We start from the raw sequence: 12959 nt of genomic DNA on the forward strand, positions 1-12959 counted from the left end.
GACTCTGGGTCCGTCAAGGAAACCAGGCCACAAACTGAGGGTGGAAGTGAAATAAAGAAAGCCCACTGAAGATCCCAAAGCCTCTATAACACTTGTGACTAGAGCAGAAGCCAGTGGGACTGCTCCCTCAGGCCCAGCCACAGACCCTGTCTCTGGTGGAGCACCCCAGTCCCCTGGGCCAGGAGTGCAGAAGCAGCCCTTGAGAGGTGGTGAAAAGAAGCATCCTTAGAACTATTGAGCCCATGCCCAGTTTTAGGAGCATCTAAAGGCCTGTGGCTCATTCAGGAAAAAGAATCAGCTTTGGAAACCAGAAAGGATCCAGGACTTATAGTCAGCTATGCAGAGATTGAGACCTGCCTGCTTCACCCACTTACCAGCCATAGAAGCAGCAAACTTCTCTGAAGCTCATCATCTCTGTCAGAAAAGTGGGATAATACCTGGCCCAGCTTCCTGACAGAGCTGGGACAAGATTGAACACTCATCACTCATAAAGACCTTTTGGAAATAGCAAAGTCCAGGAAGAAGTCCCAGGGCCAGCTTACTGATTTGGGATGGCCTCCATGAGAGGGACAGGTCTGGGGCTCAGGTTGGCCTTCTTCCTTATACTGGGCTTCACATCTCCAGGGAGACACCGTGAGTTTGTCCGGAAAATCCCTTTTCAGATCTCCCTCTTCTTACCACCATTTTCCCTTTTCTCTACAGCATTCTGGCCTAGTTCTTTTTGAAGATAGGGAGACTAGAGACTGGAGACTGAGCAGGCCTCAGATTCTCTCCTTTTTGGCCTCCCAGGCCTGGTTGGTCCAACAGTTCTGGATAGACCTTAATGCTTTACCTGCGGTTCCATTGCGGCTCCCCTCAACAGGACTCTAAATTGCTCTTCTGAGCCAAAGTTTCAACTGTGCCTGCATCTGGGGCAAAATCCAGCTCCCAAAGAAGCCAAGCTTGAAGAAATTCTCCCTCCATACCGACACCTTGGCCCCAGCCCTGGCTTTTCCAGTCTCTTCCAGAACTGTCTGGGGGTCCCAATACTACTCTCTTGGGCAGATGTAGCAGCTCCTGAGGCGAAACAAGCAAGGAATTAATTGAGATGGGCCCTACATCTAGTGGTAGACATGTGAGCATATAAAACAGACAAAATAAAAGAAAATGTGGGGACTTCCCTGGTGGAGCAGTGGTTAAGAATCCGCCTGCCAATACAGGGGACACGGGTTCAATCCCTGGTCCGGGAAGATCCCACATGCCACGGAGCACCTAAGTCCATGCACCACAACTACTGAGCCTGTGCTCTAGAGCCTGCAAGCCACAACTACTGAAGCCCGCGCACTGCAACTACTGAAACCTGCGTGCCTAGAGCCTGTGCTCCACAACAAGAGGAGTCACCACAATGAGAAGCCCATGCACTGCAACAAAGAGTAGACAACGCTTGCTGCAACTAGAGAAAGCCCACGTGCAGCAACAAAGACCCAATGCAGCCAAAAATTAAAAATAAATAAAAATAAATAAAATTTTAAAAATAAAGAAAGAAAGAAAAGAAAAGAAAATGTGGGTGCAGTATTTAATTTTGTTTCCAAGTGACTCGGGAAGAAACTAAATAATCTAAATAATTTATTTTTAAAATATTTTCTTAAATTACAAATATAAAACATATTATAAAAAGAATAGTATACAAAAAAGAAAATGAAAATTAGCCAAAATTTTAATACTCAGAACTAACTTCTGTTAATATTCTGATAATTCTAAAATGTTCTGTGACTATATAAATATATATGAATGTGTATATTTGTTTTTATATTTTATACGTGTGTGTGTGTGTGTGTGTGTGTGTGTGTGTGTGTGTGTGTTTTCACAAAAACTGACCTCTCAGGAGAATCTTGTCCTACCCCGTTACGTGGAAATTTTCTTGCCCTTTTGGAAGTCTGAGATCTTCTGCCAGCATTCAGTAGATATTCTGTGAGAATCATTCCACATGTATCAGTAGATGCATTTCTTTTTTTTATATATATATATATTTTTTATTAGTTTCTGCTTTATAACAAAGTGAATCAGTCATACATATACATCTGTTCCCACATCCCTTCCCTCATGCATCTCCCTCCCTCCCACCCTCCCCATCCCACCCCTCCAGGCGGTCACAAAGCACCGAGCTGAAGTAGATGCATTTCTGATGCGTTTGTGGGAGGAGGTGAGCTTCATGTCCTATGACTCAACCATCTTGATTGCTCCCCTCAGGAGAATGTTGATTCATAAGGTCTTTTGTTCTGCTGAGTATTTTGATTGGATTTGGGTGTGCAAACTGAAGAAAAGGAAAAAGCCATGTGCTCCATGATGTAACCCATCCTGTGAGCCCCCCAAAACTTCAGTAGTGTCTAAGTCTCAAAAAATATTTGAGTGGGTGTTTTCTTTTAGAAATTTGTACCTAAGTTTTGAATCTTAGTGGATATGGGAAGAAGAAAACTGAAAATATATATTCCTTCATTAACAGTTTTTCTAATAATGAATAATTATCTCAATCTTACCTGGCTATGACATATATTAATATCCTATGGAATCCAGTTTGATAGTATTGATATCTTATGTAAAACTTTTACATAGATATTCACAATGAGGATTTCTCTGTAGTTTTTTATGCTTTCTTTGAAAAGCTTTGATCAATGCTGTGTTGGTTTCTTTTTTTTTTTTTGAATTTTATTCATTTTTTTATACAGCAAGTTCTTATTAGTTTTCCATTTTATACATATTAGGGTTTCTTATTATTTTGGAAGTTTTCCTTCTCTGTGATTGCTCAAAAATATTTTAAATACTACTAAATTTATCTTTTCCTTGAAGACTAATAAATATTAGTGTGTGAAACCATCTGGCTTGATATGTTTGTACGTGTGGCTCCTAACAATGTTCTCATTGTTTTTCATGATCATTGTTCTGTTTATTTAACTGTCTCTACTTGCAAAAAAAAAAAAACAAAGAAAAAAAAACGGTAATTTATATTTTTTAGAAAGTCATCCATTTAATGTAGGTTTTCAAAAGTTGTACATTTACTCATTGTCCTCTCTTTCTTGATCAGTCTATTCAGTGGTGTATCTATTTTTCATAGAAAAGCTTTTGAGCTTATTCACATACTCTGTTGGGGTTTTTCTGTTTGTTTTATTCGGTAATGTTTGCTTTTATCTTAATTAGTTTTGTTGATATTTTCCTGTTCTTAATTTCAATGCTTAGTTCATTTATTTTCATTTTTCCTTGTTGGTATTCTTTCCAATTGTTTAAAGACCAGTTTTAATCATATCCCTTAAGTTTTGATAGGTAGTGGTTTGATTATAATTATTTTCAAGTCTGTAATATCAGTTTTATTTTCTTCTTTGACCTTGAAAGTTATTTAAAAGAGGGATTTTTTTAATTGCCTGAGGAAAGGATTTTTCCCTTAATTTTGTGATTTTTAAAATAATTTGATTGCTTTTATAATTTTTAAAGGTTTTCTTTGTGACCTAAAATATGGTCAATTTTGGTAGATCATCTATGAGTACTTAAAAGAAAGTGAATTCTCTGTTACCAGAATCAGGAGTTCAATATATATTCATTAGTCACTTCTTATTAATCATTTGAATCATATGCACACTTAATCATTTGAATTAATCATTTGACTCATGATTAATTTAATCATTTGAATCATATTGATCAAGTTAGTCATTTGAATCATATTAATCATATTAATCAAGTTAATCATTTGAATCATATGCACCCTTATTTTTAATCTACTTGATCTGCTGTGGGTCTACAGGCATCATTTGTTTTTGTCATTGTGATTAAGTTTATTTCTCCTTCCATTTCCTGCAGTCCATGTGTCAAGTATTTTGATGGCATGATATTTAATTCCAAAGATTTATGAGGCTTAGAGCTTTCTCATATATTTTAGCCTTTTCCACTCTCATCCAGGGCTTTTTGGCTTCATATGTCTTTGTCCAATCTTTCACTTCTAACTTTCTGAGCAACTTTCCTTTAGATATGTCTCTTACATGTAGCATATAGGGTTTTTTTTTTTGGTTTTGGTTTTGGTTTTTAATTTATTTTATCCAAGTATAGTTGATTTACAGTGTTGTGTTAATGTAACATATAGTTTTTTGGTTTTGTACTGAATACAACATTTATTTTATTAACAGTTTGCTTTTTTATTCTATATTTCCTCTTCTTATTACTTCCTTCATTCTTTTGTGTGTTTTGTTTTCCTTCCTCTCTATTTTGTCACCTCTGGTGCCTAGTTAATCACACTCGGGCCTCCCTGGTGGCGCAAGTGGTTGAGAGGCCGCCTGCCGATGCAGGGGATACGGGTTCGTGCCCCGGTCTGGGAGGATCCCATATGCCGCGGAGCGGCTGGGCCCGTGAGCCATGGCCGCTGAGCCTGCGCGTCCGGAGCCTGCGCGTCCGGAGCCTGTGCTCCGCAACGGGGGAGACCACAACAGTGAGAGGCCCGCATACCGCAAAAAAAAAAAAAAAAAAAAAAAAAAAAAAAAATCACACTCCTCAGCTCATGCTCACTCCCACTGTGGGCCCATACCTATTTTCTCTAGTTTTCTTTATTTACAGCCTTGTATCTTTAGTTACTATTCTCATTCCTTGGCCTCCAATCATTCTAATATGTTTGATGTGTTTCCTTCACTTACATGTGTTGAATATTATTTTTGGTGAGCCTAAATTTTTTATTTACCTATGGTATTGCTCTGTTTTTCACTTGATGCTATTTTTTTATCTATCCTTGTTGCTGTGTGTACATCTAGTTCATTGCTCCTAACTTCTACACATTATTTCACCACACTTTCCTTATCTAATCTCCCAGTGATGGACACCTAGATTATCCCCAACTTGTCACTACTGCAAACACTGACAAACTTCGTTTTTCATGTCCCAACAAGGACCTGTGTGAGAATTTCTCTGAATATGTATCCAGGAGTGGGATTAATGCAACAAGTACTGCCAAATGGTCCCCCAAATTGCTACTGCCTCTATCAGTGCATGACTATCCCCTAACCTGACATCCCAAGTAACACTTGGCATTAGTTAGTGCTTCAATTTTGCCAACCCAGTGGGCATAAAGAGAGATCTCACTGGCATTTTTGTTTCCATTTTTCTAATTATCACATGTGTGTTAGTCTTCTGGGTTTCCTTTTCTATGAAATAACTGCTTGCCCATTTTTTAAACCTTTTTTTAATTGAAGTATACTTAATTTGCAGTGTTGCATTAGTTTCAGGTGTACAGCAAAATGATTCATATATATATATATATATATATATATATATATATATATATATATATATATATATATATATTCAGATACTAGTAGTCTATGGAGGAGTTCAAGCACCAGATTCTTCCAGATATGAGTAACCCAACTTTACACCAGCTCCTGCAAAAAGGGCAGAGCTCTGGCAAAAAGCTGAAGCAAATCCCAGGAGCTTCACATTCTGGGGATAGAGGGAAAAAAGCCTCTGGTGTAGTGATGACTGGGAGAGAATGCAAAGGTCACCGGGTATGGGAAGAGAGTCAATAATCCTAGGCTCATATAAGCAGTGTCAGAGGGACCAGTCTGCCAGACTGGGGCTGAGAAGAGGGGGACTGTATTTGTTTCTTCTTTTTCAGTTTTGATCTTGGAAACGGGCCTCTGCTTAAAAGCAGATAGGTCCTGTCAGCCATCCTGGTCTCCTCTATTTCCCATCGGTGCATAAAACTGGGGAAGTTATCATGATATTACAATAATCTCAAGATTTATAATTCCTCTGCATCCCTGTAACCTTGCTCCTTCCAATCAGTCAAACCACCAAGTATTTACAGTAATTATGGGGATGGGGTGCCATCAGGTGACCACAGAGGTTGTGGGGGTATGAGGAGTGATCCCTTCTGACACTAAGCTGGAAAACAATTGGGAGCCACCACTCACAAACCTGGAACATTACAGAAGAGAGAGAGACAGTATAAACTGGAGCAGAGAGAAGATGGGGTCATGGCCACACTTAAAACACTTGGGCTTGAGATAAGTGTGGAAACATGAGAAGAAGGAGGGATTTATGGTGTTTGGGGTGTCCTTCAAATGAGGGTTAATGTTGTCCAGTGTCCTCCCCCAGATCTACCCAATAAGCCCCCAGGCACATGCCCAATGATGTCACTGTAGCTGCCCACACTGACCCTCCTAGGGAAATCAGAATTCCTGAAGTGAGTTCTTGTTTCAGGAGGCCATATGTTCCTAAGCAAGGAGGTAAGAATTCTGCCCATCTCCATAAATATATGTTTAAAATCGATTCTGATTTTGTGTAATGGATGCTGTGATACACCACCCAGATCCCCTGTCAGGAATGGAGGACTTATTCCCCCAGGTGCTAGGATTTCCACTGGCAGATAGCCTGCAGTCATCGGCCCTCTTGGGAAAGTGCCTTGGTCACTTTATTCAAGATCACTTTCCTTTCCCACAGTAATGCATCCAATGGTTGGTCATCACAGGGGTATAGAAGCAGGGCCCCTTCACTCCAATTCAGGACCACTTTGAGAGAACATCCCAGCCCACGCTATCTATGGGGGTTGGCTGAGACCTTTGTGGAGACTGCTTCAAAGCCCAGCTTCAGCTTCTCCCTCTATACAAGCTTGCTTCCTCTGGCAATTTTTGATACTGAGATCACTCCCTGATAAATTTCCTACATGCTAATTTCCGTGGCAAGGTCTGCTTCTCTGGAAACCCAACCTGTGATATCTTGGGCTCACCCAGTGAGCTCTGAATTTAGAGTGATCATTGAGTCCCAGCCCAGCCCCTTCCCCATAGCAGGGGTAAGTTATTGAGAGAAGCTTGTTCTTGTCTTCTCAGTGAAAAAGAGTACCACATTCTCCTGGTGCACAGCCGGCATAGAGAATTTCCAGGGAGGAGCACTCAGTACTTCCAGAGAGTGAACTGTTGTGAGGGAGAGTGATTCTGTGCAGCTGGGAATAGCCATGACCAGATTTTTAGGGGATGGGTAAATGTCACTATGAGAAGTACTTTTGTGTTCACTCATCTCAATGAGCAATTCCCAAACTAGGGTCATTGTCCCCAGAGGGATCATGAGAACTTTTCAAGGATGACCCAGAGACCAGTCCTATAGAACACATTTAGCTACTTTTTTTTTCAGGCCACGCCGTGCAGCATGCAGTATCTTAGTTCCTCGACCAGAGATCGAACCCAAGGCCCCTGTATTGGGAGTGCAGAGTCAACCACTGGACCACCAGGGAAGTCCACATTTAGCTACTTTACATGGCAGAGCCTATGAGTTACCTTGCTACCTCCTTGGTGATACTGCTATTATTTGTGGTGATCGTAAAAAAAGGTACTGAAAGGCCCTGGGAAGATCGCCATGTGGAATTCATGGAAATTCAAGATCAGGAGGGTTGCATAGAAAAATGCTGTCCAAAATTCCTCATAAGAGCTCTAGGGGTGATTCCTCTGAACGTAAGGTCAGGACTGTGGGGATGCTGTATATTAGGAATAGACTATTTGCCTACTCTAGCCCCCTTGAGTAGTTGGAGAGATAGGACAGGGTATTTGTGGAGGAGTGAGGCCTTTTCTAACAGCTCCTTTATCTCTGTCATCTCCAGATTCTCACTCTGCCATAACCATCAGGGCTCCTGGGATTCAGAATGACATGGGGGACATGGTGGAGCTTCACTGCCAGGCCTAAAGAGAGAGTCTTTCCTGCAAACTTGTATCAGTTTTATCATGAGGATGTCACCCCGGGTAACATTTCAGCCCCTTTTGGAGAAGGACCATCCTTCGACCTCTCTCTGACCCAGAGCATCTGGGAACTATGCCTGTGAGGCTGACAAAGGCCCCAGGACCCAGTGCAGCGAGGCAGAGACACTTTTTGTCACTGGTTGGCTATCCCTGGGCCATGAGCCACAAGCCACTGATCTGACACATAATTTCTACCCTTGTGACCCAAAACTACTGTCTGATTTGAGAGCATGTGGCAGTACCTCTGACAAGTTGCCCAAGTGAGAGATATCTAAGAACAAGATTTCTCAGTATAGTGATTCTACTTTGTGCACTCAAAAAGCTTTGGGCAGGGCTTCCCTGGTGGCGCAGTGGTTGAGAATCCGCCTGCCGATGCAGGGGACACGGGTTCGTGCCCCGGTCTGGGAAGATCCCACATGCCGCAGAGCGGCTGGGCCCATGAGCCATGGCCCCTGAGCCTGTGCGTCCGGAGCCAAAAAAAAAGCTTTGGGCACCATGCTTCCTGTGTCATCGGGTCTCAGTTAAAGAAACAGAACCACTAGGCAATATATAGAATAAAGAATATTACTGTAGGGATTTGGCATTACACAATTTTGGGAACTGTCAAACAGTCTATGGTTGGGTTGAAGATGGACTGGTTAAAGTGCTTTCTGTGTCTGATGTGGCAGCCTGAAGTCCACAGAGCAGGCATTTAGGAGAAGCAAGGACACTCTGGAACCTGCATGAATGAGTGGTACCTATGAAAATGAGCTGAGACCTGCATTAGTCGCTGAGAATTGCAAGCCACCCACTTTGATGATGAGGTTGTCCTGCAGGAGAAGTCAGCACCCTTCGTCACTAAGCTAGACATGAATGAGGCCCAGGGCTCAGAGAGCTGAAGGAGAAGATCTGGTAGGAGCTGAGCTGCAGACTGCTGCCCCACACCAGCAAAGTGAGCTACTAGAGAGAGAACAACGCAGGGCCTTGGGTACAGGTATGCCTCTCAAAGCAGAAAAAGAATAGAGAGCTACTACTTTACTTCCACCTTGCGAACCTTCTACAAATATCTTGTGTGTTCCACGCTTACGTGGAACTATGCAGGGGAGGGAATTCCGGGAAATTTAACTCCTGCTTAACTAAGTTGACACAATGCAAGTCTACCACACTTCCCATCCTGCCCACTCCCCCTAACTGGGGAGGAAGCACGATATGATGGCAATATCACGAATAGTTTTAGTCAGACAGACTTGGATTCAAAATCCATCTCTACCAGACATGTGTCTTTAGGAAAATTATCTAATCCTGCAGAGCCTTTCAGCTTCCTCTTCTATAACACGGGCATGTCAATTCCTAGTTTGATAAATGGGAATTGGCCTTGAATGTGAAGACGCAAACTACCTTACTAAGCATTGGTTCTCTTTCTTTTCTACCAATTATTGATTCTCTTAGAGGCTACTGGAGTAAAGATTAATTAATATCTTTATTGCTCAATCCGCACATGTTACCTTTTCCTCCTGACAACTTCTCAAGGATTCACTACATTCTGGGGGACAAAGAAGGAGTGTGTCTTGTATCACCTAAAAGTCCTACCCATGCTATGGGCCTTCCAAATACAGTGATCATTGAGTCTGTGTCTCCTAGGGTTCCCAGGTCCTGTGGACTTCCCAGCATGGCTAGGCTTTCACTGCCTGAGGGGACTTTCAGACATGCAGTCTGTTTCCCTGGCCTGTGGTGGATGCATATCTCATGAGGTCATTCGTTCAATCTTGACCACATTGGAATCACTGAGGGGTTTTAAAAGGTATGGTTGCCTGGATATTCCTTCCAAATTCTTTAAGAATCTGACATAATGCCCAGGAATCAAGATTTTATAATTCATTTTATTCCCCAGGTGATTCTAATATTTAGACAAACTGAAAACTACTTAAGATCTTACAGACCCCTACATTGATTACTGGCCCTGAGAGGGATTGTGTCCTCATTCACTAGATCATCCTCCATGCTGCTGATATTCTGATTTTCTTTGGATCCAGAAAAAAGAGTGATGGGTAAACTATATTTGGTCTTGTATTCATTTTCCAGGACTGCCATAACAAAGTACCAGGATCTGGGTGGCTTAAACAATAGAAATTTACTTTCTCACAATTCTGGAGGCTGAAAGTCCAAGGTCAGGGTGTTGGCAGGGTTGGTTTCTTCTGAGGCTTCTCTCCTTGACTTGCAGATGGTCGTGGTCTTCCTGTGTCTTCACATGGGCTTCTCTCTGTATGTGTCTGTACCCAAATATCCTCTTGTTATAAGGACACCAGTCATATTGGGATTACAGCCCACCCTAATAGTCTCATTTTAACTTAATTGCCTCTTTAAAGGTCCTATCTCTAAATACAGTCACGTTCTGAGGTCCTAGGAGTTAGGACTTCAACACATGAATTTCTGGAGTACACAACTCAGCCCATAGCAAGTCTCCTCTGTTATCTCCTGTTGGTCAATTTAAAGCTTACTCATGACCAACTAATGTCTAACCACAGTAGCCTGATAGGACTTCCCATTCTTACCTTCTCTGCAGCGACTGACTTTTAGTTTGCAACCTCATCTCTCCAGCAAATCTCTCCCTTGCTCCCCTAAATCTCTCGGGGCTCAATCTTACTCCAACCTCACATTTGCTCGGTCCTGTGTGGACTTCATCCTTTTGATGGATTGTTTCTCAGGGCCTGGTTCTTCTCTCTAGCCTTTCTACTCTCAAGAATCCCATCACTTTCAGAGCTTTAACTATGGCTTCTATGCAAATAATTCAAAAATCTGTATCCCCTAACTTCTCTCCTGAGCTCCATGTCTAAAGGACTGTTCCACTATTAGAAGTTTTGTTCAGGCATTTCAGTCATCTCAACTTAATGCATCTAGAGTCAAAAACCTCTTCTTCTACAGAACTAGTTCCCTTCCTCATGTCCTATTTCTGTTGTAGATTTCAACATTCTCTCACTGGCCCCAACTGCCATCTCTGAGTCACTCCTATCCTTTCCTGCTCCTTGCCTCAAATCAGTAAGGATAGCATTTGTTACTACCTTTTATTCTAAACTCTTGTCAATCTCCCTTCATCATAGTTCTCCCCTCTTCCCTATATCATTGTCACTCCTAGAAAAGTGTCCCCATCAGCACCGAGACTGAGGTTCTCTCTTAGATCAGGGAGTCTGTCTGGTCCCTACTAACTCAAATCTGTGAGCTCTGAGCCCCATGGGAACCACAGAGTGGGCTACTGAACCCCTCCAACTCACATGACATAGTCCCTATGGGGGACATGAACCTCCACCCTTGACTCACACAGCTGAACATGGACACTTCCACTCTGCAAGAAAAAGGGCACTAGTGTGTGTTGAGGTGAGAGTTGATTGAATCTCTGTCTTCCAAGCGATCAGATATCTAACCCACATTCCTCAATCTTCTCGAGAACTTCCACTCTCTCACAGAGTCGGTTTCAGTGAGCAAGACAAGAAAAATCAATCTCGAAACACCTCTTTCTCTCCCCTTCCTAACACTGGATGGTAAAATAAGCAACCAGATGCCGAGTAGAGAAAACTTGTCCTGAAAGGGCACCTTGTTTCTTAGTTTTTACAGAGGTCACATTAAGTTAAACTGTCCTTTTGTGTCAGGCTGACCATAGCTACCAGTGGCTTCTGTTCTTAGATACTGGAGCAGCCCTGAACAGACCTGCCTTCTCCCTGTGCAAAAGGAGGGGGAATGCAGAAGGCATTCTTCAACAGATTCTTATCTTCATGACTCTGCAAGCAAAGAACTGAATAGATACTCAAAGAGAAAGCGATGTTGGTGCTAAACATCTGCTGGAATGTTCAGAACTGACTTACCAACTGCAAACTCTTTGGAGCTGTTGTCATGAAACTTCGTTATATAATATGCATGGCCTAAGGTATATATAGAGGAAGATGAGTCAGACATAGTTCTTCACTGTTAGGGAGTTTCATAATCTAGTATCAGACACGTATATGTAAAGATTCCTCTTTAAATCCAGTGTTCTGGAGTTCCCTGGGGACCCAGTGGTTAGGACTTGGTGCTCTCACTGCCATGGCCCAGGTTCAGTCCTTGGTCAGGGAACTATGATCCCGAAAGCTATGTGGCATAGCCTAAATAAATAAACAAACAAATAAATAAATAAATCCAGTATTTTGACAGAAATAGAATCTATCTTTACAGATGGTGAAATTTATTAAGGTTCTATAAAATTGTCAAGAATAGTTCTCTTAGAGGCTTACTGTGTGCCCACACTGGAATGAGCAACTTTACCAGCATTATGACTTTTAACTATCAGAACAGCCCTCTAAGGAAAATTATGTTCTTTCCATTTTAAAAAGTAAGAAGTAGGTAACCTGTTCAAAGTCTCATGACTAGAGATGGTGGGCTAGGGTTCACACTAAGGTCTGTCTCCCTAGCTGGTAACCACTGCTTTCTATGGCCTCCTCAATGGTATGTTTAAACTGGACAGAGTAAGTAAAAGTTCAGTAGAGAGGAAATAAGGAACAGGATAGTACCATTTGGGATTGGCAGGCGAAAAAGCCACAGAAATATGAAAAGTCACAATGTGTTTAGAGGCACAATTCACCTTATGCCTCACCCACCATTCATATGTTGAAGCTCCAACCCCCAATGTGATTGTATTTGGAGACTGGATCTTTAAGGAAGTAACTGAGGTTAAATGAGGTCATAAGGACACCAATATGACTGGTGTCCTTAGAAGAAGAAGAACTGGCACCAGGAGTGTGCTTGCACAGAGGAAAGGCCATGTGAGGACACGGTGAGAAGGCGGCCACCTGCAAGCCAGGAGGAGAGGCCTCACCAGAAACCAGCCCTGATAGCCCCCTGATCTTGGACTTCCAGTCTCCAGAACTGGGAAAAAATTAATTTCTGTTTTTTAAGTCACCCAGTCTGTGGTATTCAGTATGGCATCCTGGGCTGACAGATACAGAGGTCAATGAGTAAAATGATACAGAGATATTAGACAGGCAAGTTGGAACTTGACTGTAAAGGGCACCGAATGCTCCAATAAGGAGCTCTTTACTTGGTTGGTGCAGGAAACCTCTGAAGGTTGATAAGAGGATAAGAAACACTGTTCATCCTGTTTTACGAATACCCTGTTGGTGGGTATATGGAGAATCTGAAGAGTAGGGAGACTGCTGAGGAGGTTGAGAACACAGATAACACACTTTTCCCAAGCCCAGGCCAGCAGTACAGAGT

The sequence above is a fragment of the Mesoplodon densirostris genome, chromosome 2, assembly GCF_025265405.1.
Source record: "Mesoplodon densirostris isolate mMesDen1 chromosome 2, mMesDen1 primary haplotype, whole genome shotgun sequence".
NCBI classification, from domain to species: Eukaryota; Metazoa; Chordata; class Mammalia; order Artiodactyla; family Ziphiidae; genus Mesoplodon; species Mesoplodon densirostris.